This window comes from Pan troglodytes, chromosome 4, assembly GCF_028858775.2.
Source record: "Pan troglodytes isolate AG18354 chromosome 4, NHGRI_mPanTro3-v2.0_pri, whole genome shotgun sequence".
Lineage (NCBI taxonomy): Eukaryota > Metazoa > Chordata > Mammalia > Primates > Hominidae > Pan > Pan troglodytes.
The window spans coordinates 43,673,686-43,689,117 of record NC_072402.2 but is presented as its reverse complement, the minus strand read 5'-3'; positions in this window follow the sequence as shown (position 1 = coordinate 43,689,117).

The following is a 15,432-nucleotide window of genomic DNA, read 5'->3' as shown; positions in this document are numbered from 1 at the left end:
GGTCCTTCCTAATCTGGCCCACATTTGTCCATCCAGCTCCAACTCTTGCTACTCTATGCCCCTCTTCCCCTCTTGTGGAATGGCTAATTCCTACTCATCATTCAGGTCTCGGCTTAGACATCTTTTCATCTGAGAAGGCTTTCTGGTCTAGTCTCACCTGGTTAGGTGAACTCCCCATGTGCCCCATGTACCTCATTTATCAAAGTGCTTATCATATGCCTGTCACTGTCTGTTTTCTTCACTAGACTCAGGTGCCATGTCTGTCCTTTCTGCTCTGTTTGCTGGGTGCCTAGCATGGTAGGGGATGTATCAGAGGATTAGTACTTATTTAACTCACCAGCTCATTTAACTATATTGTATAACAATGTTGGTGGTCATATTGGTCCCCCATGGACAGCTTTTCCTCTCTAATACCATACACTCAGTGCAGGGTCGGAATGTCCCCCCAAACTCATATGTTGAACTCCAAATCCCCAAGGTGTTGGTATTAGATGATGTAGCCTTTGGGAAGGAATTAGGGTGGTGCCCTCATGAATGGGATTTGTGTCATTATAAAACAAGCCCAAAGAAATTTGGTCACCTCTTCCTTTAAGCGAGGTCATGGCAAAAAGACGCTGTCTATGAACCAGAAAATGGGCTCTCACTAGACACCAAATGCCGGTGTCTTGTTCTTGGATTTCCCAGCCTTCAGAACTGTGAGAAATATATTTCTGTTATTTATAAGCCACCCAGTTTTTGGTATTTTGTTATAGCAGCCTGAAGAGACTAAGACAGCCAGTCCCAACCTTCCACATTTAGACCTGACTCCAAGTTTTGCTCAGCCCACTGTGTATCCCTTCCTCCTCCCAACCAAAGTGTCCCCACTCTTTCTCTATTCTGTACTGCCTATTATTCAAGGTCTAACTTGTGTCACTTTTTCAATGAGGCATTTGCAAGTTCTTTAAATCCTCAAGGATTCTCCATTAATTCACCATATCTATTTTGAGAATCTACAAAGGACAAGGCACTACGAAAGACTCTACATGCCACAGGGAAAAGACAGACAAGATCTCTGTCCCAACACAGAAAATTTTAGCCTGCCATGTTGACTCCCAGGGACCTTTTTGTTTCTGTAGGAGGTGCTCATTACAGAGTGGCCAAATTCCTACTGAAGAATGGACTTGGTTGTGAAATAAAACAATCCTGGGCAATATTTGTTGATAGTTTTGTTGAGGATGATTCAGGAAATAAATACAAACTTTTAACTACTCATAATGAATATTGTTGGGATATTATAATGAGGAGGTAAGGATTTACCTGCTACAATTTGGGTAGGCAAAAATGTAGGCTTCTCTATTTCTTTGCAGTGAACTAAAACTTCTTATGAACTCTGGTTATACTGAAAACAGGAGTCATGGGAGACTTGATCTTGCTTAAAGGATATTTTAGTCTTTGATTTCTTTGAGGTAAATGTTCAATCTTTTTGCGTATCTTCCTCCTACCTTTTCATAGCCAAGATGACAGCTGAACAGGCTATCATCTTAAACCTGAACAGGCATCAGAATCACTTGGAGAGCTTGTTAAAATATAGATTGATGGGCCCCACCCCCAGAATATCTGATTCCATACATATGAGTCAGGGCCCAAGAATTTGCATTACAAATGCATTCTCAGATGATGCCTTTGCTAGTCTGGGCAACACACTTTAAGAATAGTTGGTATAACAGAAAGCTTGTGTGTCTTGTGTGTCTATGTGGACAGGAGTTGTGGGCTTCAGATTCATCCTCTGTGTCCTCTGGTCTCAGTTGTGAGGAGGGGGAAGAGTGGGAAGTCTGGCCTTGTCTCTGGACTCCTGAGTAAATAATGTGCTGATGCAGTGTTGGGCCTAGCAGGCCTTTTAGAGGGTCATGCCAGCACCCACTGCTGAGGTCTGTAGTCTCTGCCATCTGCCCTACACATAATAAGTACCCTTCCTCTGCTATTCTCTCTTGCTGACCCCAAGCCCACCAATGAATTAATTGAATCAAGAGTTCCAAGGCATTAGGTTAAAGACATTGAAAAATATATCCATTTATTTTTTTCAAATATACATAAAGAAATCCATACAAACTAAGGCCAATTGTGGCAAAACTACAAGAGACTTGACTAACCCACAATTCAAATTTCCTTCATAACATTTCTACCTATAAATTTGATTCAGAGAAATTACACTTCATAGATAAACTAGCCATAAAAAAGATTACAGCGGCAAAAGCTATCATCAGTAATATTTGATATGCATAAGAAACTGTGAGGAACCAAATCATGGTAAAATTGATTCTAAGGAAATGATTGCACAAAAATAAAAGTGAAATGGTATTTTTTAAAAGGAAGTGGTTCAACTGTATTGCATAGAAAATGAATCAAGGAATTACATTGGCTTAAATGGCATTAGCTCAAAAAAGTGTTCTCAAAAATTAATGGAAATTGGTGTATTCTGATTGAGATATGTTTTATTCAATAACATGGAGTCAAAACAAGAAGATTTTTAAAATGTCCTCTGTTCCCATGGAGCTTGCATTCTGCAAGAGCAACAGACATCAAAAAGATAACTGGGCAAATGACCACATGATTGCAGTTGGGATAAGTGCTAAGTCTAGGGTAATCTGCATATCACCCTGTGGCATGTATAAAGGAAGACCTTTTGCTGGTGTTTTGTAAAACCAGTTGTCTGTGTCATTTATTTTAACATGTAAAGTACACTGCCTTGTATTGTTACAGATCTTTTTCTCCATATCCGGTCTCTCCTGAAGAACAGAGTATTCTACATTTGTTTTATATGACCCCAAGGTGCTTATGTAGCATATTATTTATACATCTAATGAGGTCTTAATATTTTTTGAAAGAGTGATTTCATTAATTAACGGCAGATTTTAGTTAATATGTACAGTCTGCCACAATATACTTTAGGCATTTCACAGTTTTCTCATAAACTGGTTGCTGTTTCTGTCCCGGTTTTACATATGACAGAGCCAAGACACAGACAAGTAGAATGACTTGCCTGTGCGGGGGTCCTGAGTTGGCCAGTGCATTCATGTACTGGACCAGGGCCCCTGTATCTTGCAGTAATGTATCTGTGGGAGTTTCCCCCCAGACATTCGAAGCACACAGCTAATCTGAGAAAAAAGTGATTTGGCGAGGGGTTGGGGGAGTAGGCGGTGGGCACAACGGTTCCAGGTGACTTTCAAGTTGCTAATGAAAGAGGATCAAAGCGCTGCTGAACTGCTCACCTCCCCACTTGGCCTGCCTTGCCCAGCTGACTTTCTTCCAAGGACCTCAGAGGCAGCATTACCACAGGCATTAAAGATGGGGATGGGGAAAGAAGGCCCAGAGGGAAAGGGAACCACATGCTTACCTGCTAATCACTGCCCTGCAGCTGAAACACTGCAGAGCTGGCTGCTCTGGGATAGGAGAGGAAACGCTCATTTAATCAGGAGAAGAAAGAGAACCAGGGGCTCTGAGATGGCCTGCAAGGCATCACGGTCTGTGAACTGGTCTGTGAACTGCGGGCCTGCCTGGAAATGCATTGTCAGAGTAGAGTGATGCTTTCTTTGTAAATCCCTTGTCTTCCTTGATTCCTTTTTCCTGACTGAATCAGGCCAAGATGCTCACCCAGAAGAGCACAGCATCACCCTGTCTTTCAATCCCCAAAGTATCCCTTACCCCTAGACAGCAACATCATCTGTTACAATTGACAGCATGAAGGAAGGCATAACCCCTGCAAAGGGACTGCCCTACAACTCAATTTGATTTTGAATCTGCAAGTGCAAGTCTCATTCCTGGTAACTAACAGTAACAGAATCTGCTGATGTATTCTACCGCATCCCAGGGAGACTCATGTAGCCATGAAGACTGAAGAGGATTAAGTTAACCTTCCGTTTTATGGCTGCAAATTACTGGGTTGATGTCAGGTAGGGTGAGGAGTATGTTCCGGTTATAGCTGGTAGCAAGATGGCTGCATGCATCATGAGGCTTTGGCCTAAAAAGCTTGTCATTATATAAAAAAGCTATAGAGAGCACAGAAAATGTCATTTCCAATTTAGAAGATCATAATCGATTTTTAACACATTGGTCCTTAGGTGATACAGAATTCAACAAAAACGGGGCTTATAAAAAGCCAGGGTTCATAAAATTACAAAGATTATAGACAAAAATAGATAACATATAAGACTTACCAGCTGGGCAAGGTAGCTCAAGCTTGTAATCCCAGCACTTAGGGAGGCCGAGGCAGGCAGATCACCTGAGGTCAGGAGTTCTAGACCAGCCTTGCCAGCATGGTGAAACCCCATCTCTACTAAAAATACAAAAAAATTAGCCAGGCATGGTGGCGGGCATCTGTAATTTCAGCTACTCAGGAGGTTGAGACGGGAGAATTGCTTGAACCTGGGAGACAGAGGTTACAGTGAGCCTAGACTGCGCCATTGCACTCTAGCCTAGGCAACAAGAGCGAAACTACGTTTCAAATAATAATAATAATAAGACTTACCATTTGCCAGGTCCTGTGCAAAGCACTTTATCTCATTTAATCCCTGGGAAACCCCATAAAGTACTATTATCCCATTTCACAGATAAGGAAACTGAAGCTCAGAGACGTTTAGTTGCTTGCCTGTGGATATAACACTAGAGAGTGGGAGAGCACAGTATTTGAACCCAGGAGGTCTGATGCTGGAGGTCATGTTTTTAACCCTATCTCTGTATTGCCTGCCCAAGTGCTGGCTGTGTGCATGTATTCTCAATAATCCCTGGCCAACTTCCTGCTTTGCTGTCAGTAGCAGAGCTGAAGAACTTACAATAGACGGCAGAGGGCGTCCAGAGTCACTATTTTTAAAAGGTGCTAGTTTTCAAAAGCATTTCTGGAATTCAGAGAGAACAGAAGTCCACATAGCAGGCTAGACAGGAAAGGTAGTTGTAGATAGACTTTAGGGAATATATAGAATATTGCCTTCACGCAGGTTAAGAAATATTTAGTGTTGAAAGGATACTTTTAAAAGAGAGAAAGCAGTAAAGTTGATCCTCTGCAGAAAGTAGACCAATGTAAGTATCATGCAATGTGTCCATGTGCGTGTACACGTGAGCACACATGCACACACACATTAGATGTTTTGTGAGAAAACATACACTCAGTTTCTTATGAAAGAAAAAGGATGGTCATTTGTCTCACTTGGGAAAGGGTTTCCTCCCAAATTGAGAAGGAAAATCCCCCCAATTAACTGTTTGCCTTTATTAACTAAAATCACATTTGTGTGTGAAAGAAGTAAAAAGGAATTAAGATCTTGGTTATTTTGATTGTCTCTCTACCCTTCCAGATTCATCAAATGATAGTCAACCTTACTGTCTCTTCCTGCCATCATCAGGAATGACTAAATCTTGGAGCGTTCTCCATTTAAGTGAGGGAAATGTTGGATTCCCGGTGTATTTATCACTGCCCATCTCTAAGAACAGGTCAAAGATGAAATTCCCATTATCATGAAACTTTAATATATATTGAGACTTCACAGAGCACTAACTATACTGGGGCTGGGATGGGGATTCTGATGAGAGATATCCCTGACAGAGACCAGAGCTCAGGAGGAAGAAAGAACAGATGCCCTTGTTCAAGATGACTTCTTCATGGGCATCGATAGATACATTCTTGAAAACCACCCAAAGTACCTAGAGGAGACCCTAGTGCAACTGTGCATTGTACAACAACTGATGAGGTAAAAGAAACAAACTGTTAATGACTCTAAACAATGTGGCCCGCAGAGTTGGTATGGTTTGGCCACACCAGCTCAGGGATAAAGGTACTAGAAAAAATCTTGGGGAAAATCCTATTGTACATATTCCTTACATAATGTCTGTGATTTACCTCACTTATCAAATGAAAAAAACCCAAAACACCTGGTTGATGGCCATTTGGTCAGACACCTCTAGGAGTCTGGAGTTGAGTGGCCAGAACTCAGTCTTTCTTTACATGCTGTGTTAAGCAGGCTTTTATCTCATTCAGGTGTTAGAAGTGGAGGGAGGAACACAGTTAGGCTGTGTTCTACTGCACTGCATAGGGAGGCAGGGTATCACCCAGGCACAACGCCCACTTTGCAAGTAAATAATCAGTAGCATGAAGCTCACTTCTGCAGGACCCACCATGACAAAGTGGAGAGCTGGGCGGTTAACCAGTGAACCAATTGAGTGGCTCTGGGCTCCTATACCCCTTTCATTCCACAGCCTGTGATACACCCTTAGAGTCAAAATATCAAATTCAGTGGGCCATGAGTCTTGCCCAAAAGTATAAATCTTTTTTTCATATGGACTATTTGGGTCTATTTTCAAAAATCCCTTTTTCTTCTCTAAACTATCTCAATTCCACATTTCACTTTGCAGGTGTAGACATGACTTTTAGGTTGTTGATGATTTAATGCTATTGAAATGTTCTTATATGCAAAACACCTAGATAGATGCAGAGTGTGGGACAAAGACAACCAGCACATTGCTAAGCCCAAGTAGCAAATTTCCTGACCCCATTTTAAAGGTTCTGAGACAGATAGGCGGAATAGGTCCCCCTGTCTTTGAGTAGAAGAGTTGGCAAGCAAGCTGGACTAAATGGGCCATGTGCAATTTTGCTGTCTGTTCACATTTCAAATAAACTAATGTGTTATGATTTTTTTTCTCCTTGAATTTTACTTCCTCTTTTTTCTTTCTCTGTTCTTCTATTTTGTGTCTTCCCCATCATTTTGTTAATGCTTCTCCCTTTGAAAAAAAAAATATTTTAGGTCCCTTTTTCAGGTTCTTTTGTGACAGAGCTTGGCTTCCTGTGTTCTCACTCTTTCACTCACTGACTCAGAGTAGAGGCTGCTTTACTGGAACTTAGGAGAAGCCAGAGGTTTGCTTTCAGTCCTGTTTTCTCCCGAGCCTAAAACTCTTATTTCAAGGGAGAAGATGTGTAGGCCAAGTTGAGAAAAGCAAGCAACAAGCCTAAAAATCATTTTCCTCACCAGCTGCCCTTGGGCTACATCCTGTAGAAAGGTGACAAGGACACTTGGAGCTGTCCATTTGCTCCCCAAATGTGTCTCCCAATGCCCAGCATCTTATGCAGCCTTTGACATGAGTAAAGTCCCTCAAGGTAAGCCATGGGAAAGATCAACCTACTACACAACCATCTTTTACTGCAACCCAAGGTACATTTTAACTTTCCCAGTTTATTTGAAGGAGAATATTAACAAATATCAGTTTTTCCCCCTGGAAAACATAGAGGAAAGTTTAAAAACAGTAAAATGTTTGCCAATTCAATATTTCCAGGCCTAATATTCAGATACCACCTAATAACAGTGAACTTTAGATGTAGGTTTAAAGCCCAACTCTGGAACTACATGTCTCATCCTCTACTTACAGCTTAGAAGATGCTTACTACCACAAAATTAATTATATTATACTACTACTTTCATCTTTATTGTTTTAAGTTGAAGCAGCCAAACTGCATTTGTCTGCAGCAATTAGGGAAGGAATATTCATTTGTAAGTTAATCCCAGTAACTAGTTCTTAGAATTGACAAATGAATAGAAAATGCTCAATCAAACCTCTGGGTAAGAATTTGAAGATTGTTTCAAGTGAGATCAGGGAAAATTGTGCAGCTAATTAAGACAACCATGGGAAAAGAGTGAACCATGATGTTCATTATGACTCAGTTGATAATACTTCTAGGTAAAGTCCACACTATTTGGAAAGCACTGCAGCATTCCTGGTGTCAAAACCTCCAAAAGCACATTAGAAAAGTGAAAGATGTTGGTCCATGATGAGCTCATCTAGTTATTTTAGGATTTCTGTAGTCACCTATGTTTGGTATTAAATGATGATAACGAAAATGCCTTTCATTATTTATCCCTGGTTATCATGCTTTCCATTCAAAGTAATAAATAGAAAAGAAAACCAACTAACAAATAGCTCATGGCTGGATTTGTTCCAGTCAGTTCCAATAGAACCACAAGTTGCTAAAGAAATTTACCCACTGACAATAACAACAGCACAGCAGCGAATCTCGAGCCTTTCTTTCACACTTCCCACTGTCACTCGCTGTAGGGGCTCAGATTTTGAGAAATTTAACCTGCATGCAAATGTGTGACAGTGCTTTCCTGGCAACCTGTCATTTAATAAAGAATAGGAAATGAAAGGCCTCACTATTGCCACAAGGTTCCTTTTATGCAAGTTTCCATAACTTAGAGAGATGCTTTTGCTGCTTACTCTGTTTCCCTCATTCATACCACTTTGCATTACCTCAAAGCAAAGAAGGGGGACTGCTGGTCCTAGCAGTGAAAGGTCTCAGGAATGGGTCGAGATTCCTTTCAAAGGAAAAGGAAGGGCACCCTCAGATTAGATGTTCTCCAATCTGCCCTGGAACACTGAGCTGGAGCCCCAGAAACCACTGCCTAATAACAATAATTTGCATACCAAATATATTAAAGTCCTAGAAAGTCTGAAGAATACCATTTGCTTAAAGTTTAAGTAACCTCAGCAGCACTTAAGACCAAGGACTGGAATGTACAGCTGTGCAAGTCATACCCCAACTACGGGCATGTGGCAGAGGTGGGGAGTGGAGGCCAGGATCCAAGGCTGCTGCCGCCAATAGGGAGAGGCACCTTTCACTAATTCACCCAAACCCACATGTGGATGAATGGAGGCCATGAAAAGTCACCTGAACTCTTCTGCTTGATGGTGAGAATGTGGAACATGGCATCCCTCTCCCAAAGCCCCCAAGGCTTCTCAGCACCCTGAGCATCAACTCCAAAGTCCAAGTGCTAACATGCCCTGAGCCTACTGACCTCTCTAACCTCAGCTTCCCCACACCTTCCGTGCGTTATTCCTGCACCCTGGTCTTCTTTCTGTTCCTTGAAGACACCAGCACATTCCTGCTTCAGGGCGTTTGCACTTGCTGTTCCCTCTGGCTCAGTCCTGCATGTCATTCAGGTGCCTGATCAAATGTCACCTCCTCAGAGAGGCCTTCCCTGACCACCTAGTCTAAATTGCACCTTTCCTCCTCTCTATCCCTTATCTTGCCTTTAAAAATATATATAGCACTTACTACTTGAATTTTATATTTGTTTGTCAATGATTTGTCTTCTCGCTAGAAGAAGAGTTGGCAAATTACAGCCTGAGGGCTACGTCATACAAGCTGCCTACTTTTGTAAGTCAAGTTGCATTGGGGCACGGACACTATCATCTGTTTGCACATTGTCTTTGTCGGCCTTCACACTGCAATAGAGACCACATGGTCCACAAAGCTGAAAATATTGATCATCTGGCCTTTTACAGAAAAAGTTTGCCAACCCCTGCTCTAGACTGTAAGCCCCATGAGGGCAGGGACTCTGCCTTTTGTGTCCACACCTGTATCCCCAGCACAGAATATTGCCTGGCACTTAGGTATTCAATATCCACTGGATGCCAGTAGCAGTCCCCGAGTCCTGACAACCAAAAATGTCTCCCAACTTTGTCAAATGCTTCATGAGGGGCAATATCACCCGCTGGGGAGAACTGCTACATTAGCCTGAGTCAGGAAGACGCTGGGCAGCTTGAAAGTGAAGTATGTTAAGAACTCGTGGCCGGGCACGGTGGCTCACACCTGTAATCCCAGCACTTTGGGAGGCCAAGGCGGGCGGATCACGAGGTCAAGATACTAGTGATCAACCAGTCTGGCCAACATAGTGACACCCCATCTCTACTAAAAATACAAAAAATTAGCTGGGTGTGGTGGTGTGCACCTGTAATCCCGGCTACTCAAGAGGCTGAGGCAGGGGAATCGCTTGAACCTGGGAAGCGGAGGTTGCAGTGAGCTGAGATCACACCATTGCACTCCATCCTGGGCGACAGTCCGAGACTCCGTCTCAAAAACAAAACAAAACAAAACAAAATGAAAAAAGAACTCGCAGATGCCGCACGGGGGAAGGGGGCTATTGAAAGCCTGAGGTGATTGGGCCTCGGCTTTCTCTTGGCTTCTTTTGCTCTTGAATAAAAACCGCTGTGCCTCTTCATCTCCAGATGATCACCCAACATGATTATGACAAGTAACCATAGAATTTGAAGAATGAACTTTAGCTACTTCCTCGCTTGGTTACCCAACCGGCCTTTCTTCCTGGGACCCATGGGGTCTGTATTATACTGAAAACCGCTGCTGAGTTCAATATGCACGAGAACAATTGAATCCTAGTAATCAATAAAAAAGAACTAGTTATTGATAAGTGCAACAACATGGATGAATCTGAAAGATGTGATGCTGAGGAAAATAAGGCTGTCTCAGAAGCTGCATACTGGCTGATGCCAATACATAACTGGCAAGTGTCATTTACATGACTTTCTGGAAAAGGCAAAACAATAAAGAGAACAGATCAGTGGTTATAAGTTTTCGGTGGGGGAGAGTGTGACTACAGAGGGCAGCATGAGAGTTTTGGGGGATGATGAAACGGTTACATATCCTGATTGTGGTGGTGGTTACATGAATCCATACATGCATTAAAATTCATAAAACTGTACACCAAGAAAATGATTTTACTGTATGTTAATTAAAGAGCAAAACAAGTAGTCTTTGAAGAATACGATGGGCTTTTAATACTTGCCCATCTTCTTCTAACCACAATAAAATATTGAAAGCCATAATTTAAAAAATGCACCAGGCAACAAGGCCTTGACTATTGGTGGCAATTGAAAAGCTCAAGAGGAGAGAGGAGAAAGTCGATATTCTGGAACTACATGAAGAACTTTAGCTTCCTTGCTTCAATTCCTCTTTCACTTTCCATAGAACAAGGTGATCTTCACTTCTCAATCCAGGATTACCAAATTCCACCCCAGAATTGTCTGAGTTTTCTTGATGAGAAGAGAGAAAATGACTTTAGAAATCAATAGATACTGGAACAGATGTGCCAGTACACTTTGAGGTTGTGCACAGGTCACAATATTTTGTCTGATGCTCTTGTGCAGATGAAAGGGGCTCAGGGAAGTGATAAGGGAGAGCCTAAAGGAGTGTGTGGGGTTAGCTTTCCAAGGTTTCAGGCAAGAGAAGGAAAAGAGCAAAATGAAATGAAAATGACTCTTGGGAGATCAATATTCTGTGTGTATTATTCATATGAATAGTATCAGCAGATTCACGCATATATGAAATGATCAATACTTCCGGGAGATTTTTTTGCTTGGCCAAAATATCTAGTTGCTCACCTATGCCAATGATGGTGAGGATGGGGGCTCAGGGTATGCATAGGAAGGCAGTGGTGACCTCTACATTGAATTGTACCCTATATGCATCCAGTTGAGAGTAAGAATATTCAGTATCCCTCTCTTTTTTTTTTTTTTGAGGAACTGCAGACTGTGGTTTACATATATATGAGAGTGCTGTTCACAGGAAAAATATTGCTTAGTTGCTTCTGCAATAAAAATAATAAGTTGCAGCATTACTGCATCAAAAAAAAAAAAAGAATGTGCTTGACTTCTCAGAGAACGAAATGCATGGCAACTGTAAGAATCGTAGTGTCATCCACCTGATAGCTGTCCTGAAAGAGCTGCACAAAGCACAGATGACGATGGCACAGTTGGAAACAGCAGACTTCTTTCTCTTCTCCCATCAGCCAACTTTTTCAGTAACAATTTTAGATGGACAACTGAAGTGCTTGCACATTTTTTCAGAGGGAGCCTAGTGTACCAAACATCCTCAGGAGCTGTTGACTCTTTTCCCTTGGCTAAAAGTAACTGAAAACAAAATTTTAAGTTATAGCCCTTCTGTGTCTGTACGGTGCAGGCAGAGTGGGGTGGCAGAGAAGAAGTGTGTTGCAGTGGAAGTAGCTCTGACTTCAGATCATGTAGAAAGGAGAGCTTTAAATTTTTCAGTTGCATTTGACATCGTCACAACCATGCTTCCAGCTCCTCCCCCTCCACAATGTGAGGAAAGATTGTTTTATTCTCATTTAACAGAAGCCAGAACCAAAGCATATGTAAGCTAAGAATTTGCCAGAGATCATACAGGGGGTGGATGGGAAAACAGCACATAAAACCTGAGTCTCCTGGTTCTAGCCCCACCCACACCTACCCCAGCTCCATTAGGCTGGCCATACGATAAAGTGTCATCTGGCTTCACCAAACACAGACCAAAAGCTAGAAGATGAAGATGGGAGATTCCCACGTGCTCTGTAGGAATCACTCAGAACTCCCCGCTCCTACTCCAGGCCTGAAGTTCTGGCACATTCCCACTTGAGAATGTTCCTGACCCCTTAAGACTTACCTCAAGCACCACCCATACAATAAGACTTTTCTGACCTATTCCTATCCTCAAATAATTGACGACTTCCTCTGTAGAGCCAGATTATACCTTAAACACAGGGCCATTTTTGTGCCTGTAACTTTTTCACATACCTCAGGGCTTGGGTCTGGCTGTTACTCATATTCTTGAGCCTAACACGGTGCTTGTCTCATAGTAGACACTCAATGTCTGTGTGCTGAATGAAAATATGACCTGAACTTTATTCCTTAGAGGTGCAAACCAAAGGCAAGCTCAGCATGGAAAATCCTTGGGAAGTCATGTACCCTCTCTAGGCTTCAGTGTCCTCATCTGTAGAAATGAGGAGAGTAAGAAAACAATAACTCTGAAGGATTACTGTATGTAAGGTTATTGGCAAGGTGCCTGTCTCACAGTAAGCTCTTGATAGGTAGTGGCTATTTTTGGTGGCCAGTCTCCGAGGTGGGCCCAGTGACTCTGACCTGGTATTCATGCCCTTGTATATAGTCCCCTCCTACACTGAATAGGACTGATCTACGTGACCAATAAGATATTGGAGAATTGCCTGAGTGTGACTTCTGAGACTAGGTTGCAAAAATTACTGAGGCTTCTGTCTTGCTCTCTTTTGGATCACTTGATCTGGGGGGAGCCAGACACCAGACACCATGTTGTGAGGACACTTCAGCAGCCCTATGGAGAAGTCCAGATGGTGAGGAGCTGGGCTTCTTGCCAGCATGAGGTGATCATCCAAGTGAGCCATCTTGTAGACTGATTCTCCAGCCCCAGTCAAGCTTTCAGATGACTGCAGTCCTGGCAATTTCTTGACTGCAACTTCAGGAGAGCCAGTTAAGCCACTCCTGAAATCTTGACTTATAGGGACTATATGAGATAAATGTTTATTGTGGATTTAAGCTGCAAAATTTGGGGGGTAACTTGTTACGGAGAAATACGTAATTAATACATGCTTATTGTAAATGGCTGTACAAATATCAATGGAGTCACCTCCTACATGGTCAGTTCTGGTTCTTGACTGATCTCTGTTCACAGGGGCTACAGGGCAAGATGACTGGTTTAACTAAATCAGGACTTCCCCTTCCCCAGATATGAAGAGGTAACTAAAGAGGACATTCTCAGCAACTTAGTATTTTCAGATCCTCACCTGACCTGAGGAAGGTGAGAATGTCTGTCATCTTGGTGCTATCTGCCACATCAGACAAACTTTCAGAGAATATCACAGGACACCAAGTCAGATAATCTCCTCTTACTTGTGTCCTGTATGTAGGTCATCTCTTAACATAGAGGGACAAGTCTTGCCCCAAGAGCTAATCTTGGGGTCCCTTCTCTGTTCCTCACCCCCAGCAGCTGGCAAACTGTCCACATGAATCCCTGGCATGAATCCACCTTCCCAAGCCTTTCACATCACAAAACTGATGAAAATGGTAACATTTTTAAAGTAGCCAATATTTGACAAAGTTTTGAGAGAAACCCTTGGTTTTTCAGGCTACACATGCCTTGGCGATATTCACAGCTTGGGTGATGGGCACAGAGACATTTGGCTTCAAGTTCTCACACAGTTGTGTTACTGTAACTCCAAACCCCCAGTCCCGTGCATTCCCCAGCGATCCTTGCTATCTCCCTAGAGTTTTGGCCGCTGCTTCTGGGGTGTTCCATTTCTCAACAATTGCTGTCATTCTTTCCTCCTGTCCTCAGTTCTCCTGCAGTCCCTGATCTGCTCTGTTCCTGTCAAAACTAAAGGTATTGGATCTCAGCCCCACCCCAAGCAAATACAATTCCTTCAGGTAACTTTCAATTGTCTGACCCTTAAGTGACCACAGACTTTTAAGGCCCCTTGAGACAACCTCAATGTAGGAATCTACAAGTGCCCTGGGCAGAAAGACAGCTCTTTGTCATACACAAAAGCATCCCTTGACTAGGAAAAAAAGGTGTCTCAATATGGGGAATATGAACTATGTCCCTCCTTCACCTCAGAAGATGAATTCTCTGCCTGCTTGGGGCACTCCTTCCTTCTGAGTGGTTGACACAGGCCACGCCTTCTTTCTTTGTTCAAGAATCCCAAAGTTCCCACTATTTTTTCCCAAGGACTTTAAACACCAATAGTCATTAGTTCTATTATGGACAGTCTGCCTTGGCTCCCCCAAATTCCCAGAGGTGCAAATATATAGACGAGACCCCACCATGATGACCTCCTTGGATTTGAACTGGATACCAAATAGGACTGTGCACAAATCTGGCCTTGACCAATTCCATTCTGTTTGAACGATTTCTCACCGTTCCTACCTACAACTCTAGTACCCCATAGGTCTGCCCAATCCAGCTGTGATGGGACCATGAGGGGACATGGTGATCCTAACCAGTAGACCATTCGAAGGTGTTGGTTTGAGAATCACCCAGCATCTGGCCTGACCCAGGCCTGACAGCAAAGCCCCTTGATTTGGTAGCCAGAGGTTGCTTTCACATCTTGACATCTTCACAGTCCCCTGAAAATGGTAGCCATTTCATTGAGTCCCTGGGTGTAGTGAGTCTAATGACCTGTGCTTTAAGCACTAAAGAATGCAGTGAGTTGATTTTTCAGACTCAGCAGAGAAAGCACTGGGTAAAGAGTGTGCTCTTGGAATTATTAAATAGAATAACTCACCTCTGCTTCAGTGAAGACTGTCGCTATTATAGTAAACAATTTATCTGACACTACACTCTTAAGGAAAAGTTATTTAAGTTCTCTCCTAGCACAATACCCTCCACATTGAGGGCAGCCAATTAAGGCTTCTGCTTTGGTTGTATTGTTGTTTTTTTGGGTGGGGAGACCACAAGTTTAACTTTTGCTTGAAGGACCTCTTCCAGTGGTTTTGTCAAAGCTGTGAATTTTATTACCTCAAGTGTGTCAAGGAAGAGGGGCTCCAAATTTAGCCTAGGGCAAAAGGAAAACACAGATCAACCTCTTGCCATTTTTCTTTCTTGTTAGAGAGAAGTACTCTGTTGCCCAGGCTGTACTCAAACTCCTGGGCTCAAGAGATCTGCCCGCCTCAGCTGCCTGTGTAGCTGGGACTATAGGCACCTGTCACCATGTCCGGCTGATTTTTTTTAACATTTTTTGTAGAGGTGGGGGTCTTGCTACGTTGCCCAGGCTGGTCTCGAACTCCTGGCCTCAAACAATTCTTCCTCCTCAGCCT